The sequence below is a fragment of the Salmo trutta genome, chromosome 26 (assembly GCF_901001165.1).
Source record: "Salmo trutta chromosome 26, fSalTru1.1, whole genome shotgun sequence".
In the NCBI taxonomy this organism is placed as follows: domain Eukaryota; kingdom Metazoa; phylum Chordata; class Actinopteri; order Salmoniformes; family Salmonidae; genus Salmo; species Salmo trutta.
Window position 1 is genome coordinate 22289221 of NC_042982.1, and position 14646 is coordinate 22303866.

Sequence of the window (14646 nt, forward strand, 5' to 3'; positions counted from 1 at the left end):
AGCTAATCCAAGTTTATCATTTTAAAAGGCTAATTTATGATTAGAAAACCCTTTTGCAATTATGTTATCACAGCTGAAAACTGTTGTACTGATTAAAGAAGCAATAAAACTGGCCTTCTTTAGACTGGTTGAGTATCTGGAGGATCAGCATTTGTGGATTCAATTACAGGCTCAAAATGGATAGAAACAAAGACCTTTCTTCTGAAACTCGTCAGTCTATTCTTGTTCTGAGAAATGAAGGATCTCTCAACGTCAACAGGGAAGAGGCGACTCCGGGATGCTGGCCTTCTAGGCAGAGTTGCAAAGAAAAAGACATCTCTCAGACTGGCCAATAAAAAGAAAGGATTAAGATGGGCAAAGAACAGACACTGGACAGAGGAATTCTGCCTAGAAGGCCAGCATCCCGGAGTTGAGACTGGTGTTTTGCGGGTACTATTTAACAATGCTGCCAGTTGAGGACTTGTGAGACATCGGTTTCTCAAAGTAGACACTAATGTACTTGTCCTCTTGCTCAGTTGGCCTCTGTACGCCTATGTAGATATTCAATTAAAAATCGACTGTTTCCAGCTACAATATTCATTTACAACATTAACAATGTCTACACTGTATTTATGATTAATTTGATGTTATTTTAATGGACAAGAAAAATCTGCTTTTCTTTCAAAAACAAGGACATTTCTAAGGGAACCCAAACTTTTGAACAGAAGTGTATTGATGTATACACAGTACCAGTCAAAGGTTTTCTACATTGTAGAATAATAGTGTTAAAGAATGCCAAGAGTGTGAAGAGAATGCCAAGAGTGTGAAGAGAATGCCAAGAGTGTGCAAAGCTGTCATCAAGGCAAAGGGTGGCTACTTTGAAGAATCTCAAATACATGTAGATTTGTTGAACACTTTTTTGGTTACTACATGATTCCATATGTGTTATTTCATAGTTTTGATGTCTTCACTAATATTCTACAATTTAGAAAATAGTACAAAATTAAGAAAAACCCTTGAATGAGTAGGTGTGTCCAAACTTTTGACTAGTACTGCATATATATTATTATATATTTTTTTACTTTATTTTGTAAATATGTTCTTAACTATTTTCTTAAAACTGCAATGTTGGTTTAGTAAGCATTTCACGGTAAGGTCGACACCTGTTGTATTCGGCGCACGTGACAAATAAAATGTGATTTGATTTTTATTTGAAGGAGGGTAATGTTAGCACAAAACAGGTCTGAATTTCAGGCTACATTTGTCCAGGGCAAAGTCCAGCACTGTAGCATTCAACTTTGTATTTTCTGGATGTGTGTATAAAGACAATTTCACTCAGTAGACTACTGTAGAGATTTAATGACGAGGCATTGTTTAAGAATGAAGGGTGCTGCTGTAACTCTGCTGGTGTTGCTGGTCTGTCTGTCTGGGGCATGGGTTCAGGGGGATAGTAGAAGGAGGGATAAAGGGAGTGAAAGTACCAGCCCTGATATCTGGACTGAAATGAGATCGCTGAGAGACATGGTGGTGGAACAGACAGTGGAGCTGAGAAACATGGAGGCCAAACTGATGGACAGTGAGAAACAGGTGGAGGAGCTGAAGACAGAGAACACCGGTAGAGTATCATTTGTCATCATAGGACCTACACTGAAAACTTTTAAAACAGATGAAGATGTTAAGATAATATATAGTAGGATGGCCAGAATTAGTGACTAAATCAATGGAGGCCTAAGAAAAAATGTGGTAAAGAATTCAGAAAATTGCATCGCGTCAGCTAGGCTGGATTCTATGCCAGACTTAAGGCTACTGGCTACCTGACGGGCTCACTTTGTTGAACTCGTCATCTTCTCGAATCTGCAGAACATAAAACAAACAATAGAGGTAAGATCAATATTGATTTTTAGACATTACAATAGTATTTTCATATTTTAGTATATACGCTTTTCAAATTAATTTGAAATTCCTGTTCTTTTTAGAAGATTTCACAAAAACTAGCATATCTCTGAAATGTCAATGGAGCATTGAGCGTATACCAAGCGTCTTATTTTCAAAGCCTTTCACATTTAACTCAGATAGTGTAATGCCAATTTATCTTTTTGTGACCCGTGGAAAACAACTTGTAAGATGACCACAAAACGTAAAAGAAACCTGAACTGCTATGTCAACAGAGCTCGGATATAATGTTAATGATATGTTAGAGAAAGACCCCACTCAACGATTCAGAACATGAACAATCATATTTGTCTAGGTAAAATGTATTTTATTAACATAGGGAAGTGAAACTTCATCACCAAAGCGCATTTTCACCAACTCTGAGCAGTGAGACGTCACCCTATATCACAAAACCTTTTTTTTCTCCACACAAACAGCAGAGATTATTTTACTGGAACTCTCGTTAGAAGTTGAAAACATGAACAATGGAACATTAGCCTATTTAACATCGTTAAAGAGACCTACTTTGGGGGTGATATAGTAAGACTGCTTTTGGGGTGATGTTATGGTAAAAAGAGCTGTAGTAACAATAGGCATTCATATACCAGATATTTTCTACAAACACTGAAGGGTAGGGTATATTCCAGACTGCGACAGTAGGATGTGGGAGTCTTCCAAGTGCACTTTTGAGCAAATAGGCCTAATTGTTTCTCAATGTTGAATGTTTTTTTCCCTTGGCACTTTAGCCTGAGAGGCCAGAATGACAAACAGTGAGAGCCAGGTGTGGGATCAGAAGACAGAGAATGCAGGTAAAACAGATGTGAACTAAACACAAATTATACGCAAACTAACTATTGTTCAACAAATCTAGTTCAATATGTTTATTGAACAAACTTGATGTTTTGAACAATAGTTACAAATGGTTAATGTTGTGTTCTCTCCTGTGTCTGCGGCGCAGGCAGACCCAAGGTGGCATTCTACACCTCTTTATTGAACTCGGGAGCAATGCATGTCAGACCCTTCAACACTGAAACCACATTGGTCTACAAAACCGTCATCCAACATTGGCAGGGCCTACAGCCCAAATACAGGTGGCATCTTCAGTGCTTACACACCAACGTACATGTCTATAAGAGACCTACATTGTTGAGCCATGCTTTTGTCACTTCTAGGTTAGACTACTGCAATGCTCTACTTTCCGGCTACCTGGATAAAGCACTAAATAAACTTCAGTTAGTGCTAAACACGGCTGCTAGAATCTTGACTAGAACCCAACATTTGTATCATATTACTCCAGTGCTAGCCTCCCTACACTGGCTTTCTGTTAAGGCAAGGGCTGATTTCAAGGTTCTACTGCTAACCTACAAAGCATTACATGGGCTTGCTCCTACCTATCTTTCCGATTTGGTCCTGCCGTACATACCTACACGTACGCTACGGTCACAAGACACAGGCCTCCTTATTGTCCCTAGAATTTGTAAGCAAACAGCTGGAGGCAGGGCTTTCTCCGATAGAGCTCCATTTTTATGGAATGGTCTGTCTACCCATGTGAGAGACGCAGACTCGGTCTCAACCTTTAAGTCTTTATTGAAGACTCATCTCTTCAGTAGGTCCTATGATTGAGTGTAGTCTGGCCCAGGAGTGTGAAGGTGAACGGAAAGGCACTGGAGCAACGAACCACCCTTGCTGTCTCTGCCTGGCCGGTTCCCCTCTCTCCACTGGGATTCCCACCACTGCGACCTGTATGCTCTCGTTGGCTGGCCTTCCCTTCATAATCGTCGCCAAACACATTGGCTCCAGGTCATCTACAAGACCCTGCTAGGTAAAGTCCCCCCTTATCTCCGCTCACTGGTCACCATAGCAGCACCCACCTGTAGCACGCGCTCCAGCAGGTATATCTCTCTGGTCACCCCTAAAGCCAACTCCTCCTTTGGTCGTCTCTCCTTCCAGTTCTCTGCTGCCAATGACTGGAACGAACTACAAAAATCTCTGAAACTGGAAACACTTATCTCCCTCACTAGCTTTAAGCACCAGCTGTCAGAGCAGCTCACAGATCACTGCACCTGTACATAGCCCATCTATAATTTAGCCCAAACTACTACCACTTCCCCTACTGTATTTATTTATTTTATTTATTTTGCTCTTTTGCACCATATTATTTAGATTTGAACTTTGAACTTTCTTCAAACTACAAATCTACTATTCCAGTGTTTTTCTTGCTATACTTTATTTACTTTGCCACCATGGCATTTTTTTGCCTTTACCTCCCTTATCTCACATCATTTGCTCACATTGTATATAGTCTTATTTTTTTCTACTGTATTATTGACTGTATGTTGTTTACTCCATGTGTAACTCTGTGTTGTTGTATGTTGTCGAACTGCTTTGCTTTATCTTGGCCAGGTCGCAATTGTAAATGAGAACTTGTTCTCAACTTGCCTACCTGGTTAAATAAAGGTGAAATAAAAAAAATAAAAGAATTCTCTGCCTCTAACCCTATTACAGGGGCTGAGTCACTGGCTTACTGGTGCTCTTCCATGCCGTCCCTAGGAGGGGTGCGTCACTTGAGTGGGTTGAGTCACTGACTTGATCTTCCTGTCTGGGTTGGCGCCCCTCCCTTGGGTTGTGTCGTGGCGGAGATCTTTGTGGGCTATACCCGGCCTTGTCTCAGGATGGTAAGTTGGTGGTTGAAGATATCCCTCTAGTGGTGTGGGGGCTGTGCTTTGGCAAAGTGGGTGGGGTTATATCCTGCCTGTTTGGCCCTGTCCGGGGGTATCGTCGGATGGGGCCACAGTGTCTCCCGACCCCTCCTGTCTCAGCCTCCAGTATTTATGCGTTGGGGGGCTAGGGTCAGTCTGAATATCTGGAGTATTCCTCCTGTCTTATCCGGTGTCCTGTGTGAATTAAAGTATTTTCTCTCTCTCGACCTCTCTCGACCTGAGCCCATGCCTCAGGACTACCTGGCCTTATGACTCCTTGCTGTCCCCAGTCCACCTGGCCGTGCTGCTGCTCCAGTTTCAACTGTTCTGCCTGTGGCTATGGAACCCTGACCTGTTCACCGGACGTGCTACCTGTCCCAGACCTGCTGTTTTCAACTCTCTACAGACAGCAGGAGCGGTAGAGATACTCAATGTGATCGGCTACGAAAAGCCAACTGACATTTACTCCTGAGGTGCTGACCTGTTGCACCCTCGACAACCACTGTGATTATTATTATTTGACCCTGTTGGTCATCTATGAACATTTGAACATCTTGGCCATGTTCTGTTATAATCGCCACCCGGCACAGCCAGAAGAGGACTGGCCACCCCTCATAGCCTAGGTTCCTCTCTAGGTTTCTTCCTATGTTCTGGCCTTTCTAGGGAGTTTTTCCTAGCCACTGTTCTTCTACACCTGCATTGCTTGCTGTTTGGGGTTTTAGGCTGGGTTTCTGTACAACACTTTGAGATATCAGCTGATGTAAGAAGGGCTTTATAAATAAATTTGATTTGAAATAAATTTGATCCCTCCCCATTTTCCCCTCTGAAACAGGTATCTTCACAGCACCAGTGAAAGAAGTATACTACTTCAGATTCACCACCATGGACCGCCGGGGCTCTGCTTTGCTGGGTGTGAACTTGTATAAAAGGTGAAAAAACTCCACAGCAGCAACAACGAACCAATTTCCAACGTGGTGGTTCTCGACTGGGGGACGTGGTGTGCATGAGTCTCCCTGCGGGCTATCGACTTCCAGTCACTACACCACCTTCCTGCTCTTCCCTATGTGAAGTGAATGCCATGAACGCTGTATGATTTAGCCTACGGGCATAACCAACAGCTTTTCTGTATACTGTCATAACTTGTAACCCTATAGTGTCTAATGAAGACACTGTACTTAGTTATTTCTTCAGCAAAGACCAGAGATCATATGATAAGCACATATTCAGTTTCTAACCTAATAATAAAACATGCAATCATTATCTTTTCCTGTCATGAATTCTGAACAGAATAGGTTCTGTAATTCAGAGAAGAATTCTAACAGATCTAGAGCATGTGGTTATGGTTCTGGAGCTCAGAGCAGAATTCTAGAATCAGACTGCAGGAGTGACATAAGTGGTTAGGTGTTGATATCCTCTCACTCAGATAGGCTTATTACACACTCTGCTAAACTCACATCTACCCACTCGCTCTCATACTCACACACACAGTGTGGTTATGATATGTTAGTAGAATCTCACCTAGAAGGATCTTTTTCCTCCTCCTCCTCTGACGGGTCATGCTCTTCCTCCTCCTCCTCTCCCACCATGTCTTTCTGTGAATCCTCCAAATCCATGCCATTGATAAACTCACCCTCCAGGGTGGCCACTGTCTCCTCTGTGCAGCCAGATAAAGTCAGTTCTAGGCTGGGACCCCTGCCCTCCCCTGTCCCTCTCTCCTTCCCTTCCTCAGTCTGTCTCAGTCTCTTCCTCCAGCTCCCGTCCCTCGCTGGCCTGCTTCAAGTCCTGGCTGCTGTCAGCTGACTTCAGACTGGCTCGGTCCCAAGTGGAGTCGGCATCTCCGATAGAGACCTGGCTAGTGCTGCCCTTGTCACTCAGCTTCCCCAAGCTCAAAGACACCTGGTCCTGCTCGTTGCCTCCTGCTGGTGAGTTCTGACTCTGCAGTTTCCCCCCAGTAACTCCCCCTGCTCCATTGTTTACGTAGAAGCCATTCTGGTAGTCCTCACCCTCTGAGAGGAACACCTGGTCATTGAAGCTAACACCTGAGGAGTAGTCCACCAGCTCTGGATCTCCCCCCACCCCTACAACCCCAGCCCCTCCACTGCCCCCTCCCACCTTCCCACTCACAGAGCCTGAGGATGGCCTGCCTTCCTGGTAGTCCTCCTCCTCTCCAAGGTCAAATGCCCCTCCCCTCAGGCCTTTGCTGGCCTCCCTTTGGGGCCTGAAGCCCGAGCTGCAGCTCTCAAAGCCAGAGATTATCTGGAGCACATGTGGCAGGAGGCTGGACAGGAAGGCCTGCAGGCCCAGTCTGATAATCAGCTGCAGAACAAAGCAGTCTGTGTAGAGGTAGAAGCAACCTCTGAGGCACCGCAAGATCTAATGCACACTGACCAGGGGCATCAGAAGATACTTGGCCGTGTTTCTGGGCCCAAGTACCCTAGAGATGGGCTCAAACAGGTACCAGGCAGCATGCACAGCAGTGGACTCCTCTAGCATGAGCGCCAGCACAAAGGGCAGGAGGATCTCCAGCCCCTCAGCTGTGATGACTCCCTGTAACAGTGTCTCCAGCTGCTGCCATAGGTGGACCACATCGCGACTTAGAAGGCTGCAGGTGGTCTCCATCATGAAATGATAGGAGTAGATGAAATGGTAGAGGGCAGGGAAATAGGTGGGGAAAGGCAATGGGGAGAGGATGGGGCTCAGTAACTGACAGGGGTTTGGTGGTGGGAGACCCTCATAAATGGGGTCGTATTTAAATAGAAGAGGTGGAGGACAACATGGTTTCTCTACATTGGCTTTGGAGGAGTGCTGCCGTAGATTTAGCAGTGTTTCCAAGAGCATGATGCAGTGGCAGTGGCACGTCACGCAGGCTGGCCGAACATAGCTTTATCACAGCCTGGAAGCGCTCACTCAGGGGGGTGCCTGGTTTCACACCCCGCAGTTTAGACGAGTAGAAGATCTCTGCTATGACGCCCAGAGGCTGCATGTCCCTCTGGTAGAGTTCTGCTAGACAGGGGAGACATTGTGGAGCTCCTGTCCTCTCCTTCCTGGAGTCAGATTGGTGCCAGACTTCTGCATGGAGGCTATTCACCAGGAAGTTGTTCAGTTTCTCCAGCTCTTCCAGAGGTTGAAGGGGACTGAAGCCCTCAGGCAGGGTGATCTTGAAGTCATCCGTGCTCCTTGTTTATGGTGCCCCCTCTCTGTAGCATGGCATTGCATATGCCAGAGCCCAGGTGGCATTACCTGATGTCCACTCCCCAGGGACAGAGCTGGGCGACTGGGACACCACCATGGCTGGGTGCTCTCCTCCAGTCTTCCCCCCAGACCTTGCGGTGCTGATGAGAGGTAGAGGGACGGAGGAGGTAGTGGAGGTGCCAGTGGAGGGCCCTCCATTGAGTGAGTCTAGAGCCTCCATACCGTGTCCTAGCTCTTCATCTCGGGCCATCATGGTCCACCCCGTAGCCTGGGACCATTCCGTCCACCATGGCATCTAGCGTTGGGATCTGTGGAGGAGGCACGTTGAGAGAGGAGGGGCCTAGCAGAGGGGGTTCAGGTGGCGAGTACTGGTAAGGTGCAAGGCGGGGTGGGTGGGTGGGGCTGGTCAAACAGCTGGACCACTCCGTACCTGGTCAGATGGGTGTGGTTGTCCACCAGGTGCAGGCACACGTTCTTGCCCTTGTTGGCTTCTTTACCGGACAGCTTGTAGCCGAACGTCAGGTCTATCCAGTAGTGCAGCTGCTGAGACACCTCTATGCTCTCCAAGAGGCATCTGTGCACCTCGATGAACTCCTCACAGGAGTTACACCACAGGGTAACTTCCAGATCCGGCATGTCAGGGTGGATGGAGCAGGGATATGGAGGGATCTGTGTAGAACTCTGGGATACACTCATCCGGGGTCCAGCTCTGGATGCGTTCCATACTGGCTGGGTATTCGTTCGGTTCCCACTGAGAATTGACATGGCTGCACAGCACTGTCTTGGGTGTCTGCCGGGCCCTGTAGACGTAGTAGGTGATGTCTGATAACACGTCTGGGATGTGATGGGGCACGTGTAGGTGTTCAGACTGCCCTGAACCACCGGCTCCTACAGACCCACCCAGACCCAGGTCTCCTATAATACTGCCTGCCCCACCTCCGTTAGCCACCGCTGCTGCAAGGGCCTCTTTGGTCATCTCATAGGTAAAGTCCAGCTGCTTGTCTCCTTTGTTCAGCCTGAACTTGGACCGTCTGAGGTCCTGGAACCTCCCATATGGCACAGTGAAGTCCACCACTCAGGCCAGGACCGGGTGGTAGTTAGGGTCTCCCTCCCGCCGTCCAGCTAACTTGTTCAGCTCCATCAGGTAGCAGAAGTTGCTGACTCTACCATGGACCCAGTCCAGGACCAAGGACTTGAACTCTTTAAAACAATCTCTACACAGCCTCTTATCACGGTTACACCTGAGCTCTGATCCCTCGCCTTGAAGCTTCTTGGGACTTTTCCTTCTGTAACATAGCAGTCAGCCTCTCTGTCCTCCCCCAGCTTTTCATACTGGGCCAGGTTGACCTTGAGGTGGCTGCAGACCTGCTCGTCCACCGCTATGTCCTGCAGGGAGAGATCTCCACCGGACAGCCCCGATGCATGTCAGGCCCGCAACGCGATGAGTAACTGGTAGAGGATGAACCGCACTTTGGCATGGCTGTTGGCCAGCTTGGCTGGGCTGTAGCTGACGATGTCGTGGAGTGAGTACTGGGTGTAAGGGAGAACCACGTAGAGCATCTCTGCTGACTCCAGTAGGCACTCAGCAGAGAGGACGTTAGGACACAGTTGGTCTGAGGGGTGCTTAGTGAAGGAGGAAGAGCTGGTTGGGGAGAATGGGTTGTCTTTGTCCTTGTCTCTGGCAGGGGAGAGGGATGAGACGAACGTAGAGCAGAAGAGCTTTTGCAGCGCTTGGCACAAAGCATCTATGGCTGCTACATGCATCTGTTCTGTAGCCCCTGCATAGTGCTACACGTGGCTGTGATGAGCCTCGCACCACAGGTTTCTGTGAAAGGACCAAAACAGATGAATACCGTAACGACTCTCAACCATGTTTTATCACACATTCATAAATGTATTACATTTTCAGGCCAAAATTTGACAATTCATTTATTAGGAGTTTCACATTTTAACTACTTATATCTAAGTGCTTAAAATACTGTATAATGCTGTTATTTCGCAATTAAAGTTGACCCACAAAAAATATTTACGCAATTAACTGGAACAATACCTGAAATTATGTTGTGATACCCCCTGCATGGTCTTCATGAAAGAATCCTGGGAGACTAGTTGACAGCCTGGGTCCCTTGCCAGCCTGTAGCTCAGCTTGCTTTTCCTCAAGCCCTGGATGCACACACAGGGCCAGCCAGGAGGCAGCTTCACCAGGGAGCGCTAGAGGTAGGTGCGAATCTCAGGCTCACTGGCGCTCTCTCAACGGGCACAACGGATGACCCACCTCTCCCTTAGGCCCATCACCCAGTGGGTGGGGACCAGGGCCACCAGCTCTTGAGGCCAGGGCCCTGGACCCAGCTGCCAACGGTCCAACCCTAGGTCCTTCCCTACAGCCGACACTAGCCACTCCATGGTGACCTACTCCTCCAGGTCTGACAGACAGACACACTATCCTACTGTCCTCCCAATAATGGCTCCCTCCAGCACAGAGGATGACTCTCTCACTCTTCCATTGAAGGAGGAAGTGTCTGATGATGTTTCCTGTGAAACATTTGAAATAGAATATAAATTACCAAGTTGCATTACAATTTTAAACATGTACACGGTACAGTATGTACTGTACCGTGTACATATCTACCTCAATTACCACGTACCCCTGCACATCGACTCAGTACTGGTACCCTGTGTATATAGCCATGTTATCATTACTCATGGTGCATTTATTTGTTGTGGGGTGGCATGTAGCCTAGTGGTTGGAGTGTTGGGCCAGTAACCGAAAGGTTGTTAGATCGAATCCCCGAGCTGACAAGGTAAAAAAAAAATATGTCGTTCTACACCTGAACGAGGCAGTAAATAAGAATTAGTTTAACTAGGCAAGTCAGTTAAGAACAAACGTTTTAAAAAATAAAACCTGTTGTTTACAAAGCATGTGACAAATAAAATGTGAGGTTGAGAGGATGTGAATTTTAATGTCTTGTTAAGATACCTCAACTCACATGACTCCTACTGCCTAGAAGAAAATAGATCCAGCCAGCTAATCAACACAAGTGCAACAAGTGAAAGCTCAGTGGAAGAAGACAATATGAAGATGAGAGCTGCTGATTATCCACTAAGCCATTGGACAGGCAGTAGGAGCCATGGGAGCAGAGCTTAGCCTAAGGGAGACGAGAAGGGTCTTTCTGCAGAACGCGTTTACTACATGGCACGCGTCACTTACTACTGCCATTGAGCTGCTAGCTAGCTGGGACAGGGTTTCCCATTGAGGCTGCTAGCTAGTGTTAGGGTTGAACTGGCTAATTGTATGCATAACTTCTATTACCAGAAACAAACTGTCGCAACATTAACACTAGCTAGGACAGGGTTTCCCATTGAGGCTGCTAGCTAGCTAGGACAGGGTTTCCCATTGAGGCTGCTAGCTAGTTAGGACAGGGTTTCCCATTGAGGCTGCTAGCTAGCTAGGACAGGGTTTCCCATTGAGGCTGCTAGCTAGCTAGGACAGGGTTTCGCATTGAGGCTGCTAGCTAGCTAGGACAGGGTTTCGCATTGAGGCTGCTAGCTAGTTAGGACAGGGTTTCCCATTGAGGTTGCTAGCTAGCTAGGACAGGGTTTCCCATTGAGGCTGCTAGCTAGCTAGGACAGGGTTTCGCATTGAGGCTGCTAGCTAGCTAGGACAGGGTTTCCCATTGAGGCTGCTAGCTAGCTAGGACAGGGTTTCCCATTGAGGCTGCCAGCTAGCTAGGACAGGGTTTCGCATTGAGGCTGCCAGCTAGCTAGGACAGGGTTTCCCATTGAGGCTGCCAGCTAGCTAGGACAGGGTTTCCCATTGAGGCTGCCAGCTAGCTAGGACAGGGTTTCACATTGAGGCTGCCAGCTAGCTAGGACAGTGTTTCCCATTGAGGCTGCTAGCTAGCTAGGACAGGGTTTCCCATTGAGGATGCTAGCTAGCTAGGACAGGGTTTCGCATTGAGGCTGCTAGCTAGCTAGGACAGGGTTTCCCATTGAGGCTGCTAGCTAGGACAGGGTTTGAGGGAAAGCAGCGCTCAGAATGCGGGGTCGCCTAGCTAGCAGCCTCCTTCGGTGGGGTTTTTCGGTGGTTGGCATCACGTTACCGCCACTTACTGTTCCGGAGTGGGCAAGACAGCGCCAGCCTCCTCAATGGCATATAGTAAGTGATACCGAATGTAGTGGGAGTGGCATGTAGCAACCGTTATTGAACGGGACTGGTACCAGAGACGGAAGAGACACCCCACTAGCGGTTCAATGCAAATCAATGAATTAAGTAGACCAGACCCAGCCAGGTACTATTGCATTGGTGTCTAGGGGATACACACCGAGTTAAATAGACCGGAACTTGTTTTTATTATTACGGTAAACAGCCTAAATACACAGCAGAATTAACTACCTTCATATATCCACCATCTTTGCTGGTACAAGCAATGTCAGTGTTGTGAGCTAACTAGCTAAAAGTATTCAATTTCTCCGAGTCGTAAGAAACTTTATAGTAATGCATACAAATAAATTGCAATGCATTCAGCGAGACACTCGCTAGCTATCTGAAAAAATAGGACGGGATAAATTTAGCTAAGAATTGAATTAGCTAACTGCAGATCTCAGCTAGCTAGTTGATGACCTTGCTAACTTTTCTTATATGAACTCCTCACGTACCTGTGACAGTACCTAATACAACGTCAGGTTCCATACTGAGTCTGAAATTAATTGGGATGTTCTATTTGAGCAGATGCACAAGTGTATTCTTTAAGAAGCAACTTGTCAGCCAAGGAGGTTTTGAATACGACAACTCACGTGACCCTATTCCGTGCACGCGCATGTGATTCCTTCAAACGAGTTGTCGAAAATGTACATTATCTCTAAAATTATATGATGTGTAGACTATTACTTCTGTGGTATATTGGCGATTACACAATTGAATGTGCATCCCACCACATACTATGCGGGATGGTAACAGGATCGCCCCCAAAACTGAACTACCAAAATAAATACACTTTTGTTAAAAAAAAAAATAAAAAAACTGACCTGATCCCTACACAGGCTCACCGGGAACCTGAATGGGCGGGTTTTCCGGCGCCAGTACGCCTTCCGATGTAAAACCCTTGTGTGTCAAAAACGTTTCTGCTGCTGCTACAGTAATGTCTAGTTTCTTCGACTTCTTTGAGACTTGTGCTGTACAGTATATACTGTAACAATGAACGCAACAAAATCCACCTTCAACACACATGGTATCTTTTATCTGGCAGCAAACATTTACTACAGTTTTGCCACCAATTTCCATCACCCTTACAGTGGCTTGCGAAACTATTCCCCCCCTGGTATTTTTCCTATTTTGTTGCCTTACAACCTGGAATTAAAATGGATTTTGGGGGGGTTTGTATCATTTGATTTACACAACATGCCTACCACTTTGAAGATGCAAAATATTTTTTACCGTGAAACAAACAAGAAATAAGACAAAAAAACTGAACTTGAGCGTGCATAACTATTCACCCCCCACAAAGTCAATACTTTGTAGAGCCACCTTTTGTAGCAATTACAGCTGCATGTCTCTTGGGGTATGTCTCTATAAGCTTGGTATATCTCGCCACTGGGATTTTTGCTCATTCTTCTAGGCAAAACTGCTCCAGCTCCTTCAAGTTGGATGGGTTCTGCTGATTTACAGCAATCTTTAAGTCATACCACAGATTCTCAATTGGATTGAGGTCTGGGCTTTGACTAGGCCATTCCAAGACATTTAAATGTTTCCCCTTAAACCACTCGAGTGTTGCTTTAGCAGTATGCTTAGGGTCATTGTCCTGCTGGATGATGAACTTCCATCCCAGTCTCAAATCTCTGGAAGACTGAAACAGGTTTCCCTCAAGAATTTCCCTGTATTTAGCACCATGCATCATTCCTTCAATTCTGACCAGTTTCCCAGTCTGACCAGAGTACCTTCTACCATATGTTTGGGGAGTCTCCCACATGCCTTTTGGAGAACACCAAACATGTTTGCTTATTTTGTTCTTTAAGCAATGGCTTTTTTTCTGGCCACTGTTCCGTAAAGCCCAGCTCTGTGGAGTGTACGGCTTAAAGTGGTCCTATGGACAGATACTCCAATCTCCGCTGTGGAGCTTTGTAGCTCCTTCAGGGTTATCTTTGGTCTCTTTGTTGCCTCTCTGAGTAATGCCCTCTTTGCCTGGTCCGTGAGTTTTGGTGGGCAGCCCTCTCTTGGCAGATTTGTTGTGGTGCCATATTCTTTACATTTTTTAATAATGGATTTAATGGTGCTCCGTGGGATGTTCAAAGTTTCGTATATTTTTTTATAACCCAACCCTGACCTGTACTTCTCCACAACTTTGTCCCTGACCTGTTTGGCGAGCTCCTTGGTCTTCATAATGCTGCTTGCTTAGTGGTGTTGCAGACTCTAGGGCCTTTCAGACAGGTGTATATATACTGAGATCATGTGACAGATTATGTGACACTTAAATAAAGTCCACCTGTGTGCAATCTAACTAATTATGTGACTTCTGAAGGTAATTGGTTGCACCAGATCTTATTCAGGGGCTTCATAGCAAAAGGGGTGAATACAAATGAATGCACCACTTTTCCGTTTTACATTTTTTTGAACTTTTGAAACAAGTTATTTTTTTCATTTCACTTCACCAATTTGGACTATTTTGTATGTCCATTACATGAAATCCAAATAAAAATCAATTTAAAATTACAGGTTGTAATGCAACAAAATAGGAAAAATGCCAAGACACCAACTCAGTTGAAAACCGATCAGTTGAGCACAAAATGGGAGGGGCATCGACCTGGATCTGACAGGGAGAAACAGTGGATGTCAGACCAGAGGGGAGAG

General features: G+C 46.2%; 1 pseudogene; it reads right to left on the reverse strand.

Annotated features, from left to right (window-relative positions):
- The window catches only part of LOC115162833 (WD repeat-containing protein 81-like), a 34691-nt pseudogene extending 22113 nt beyond the window's left edge, over window positions 1-12578 (reverse strand).
- Between the last annotated feature and the right edge of the window lie 2068 nt (window positions 12579-14646).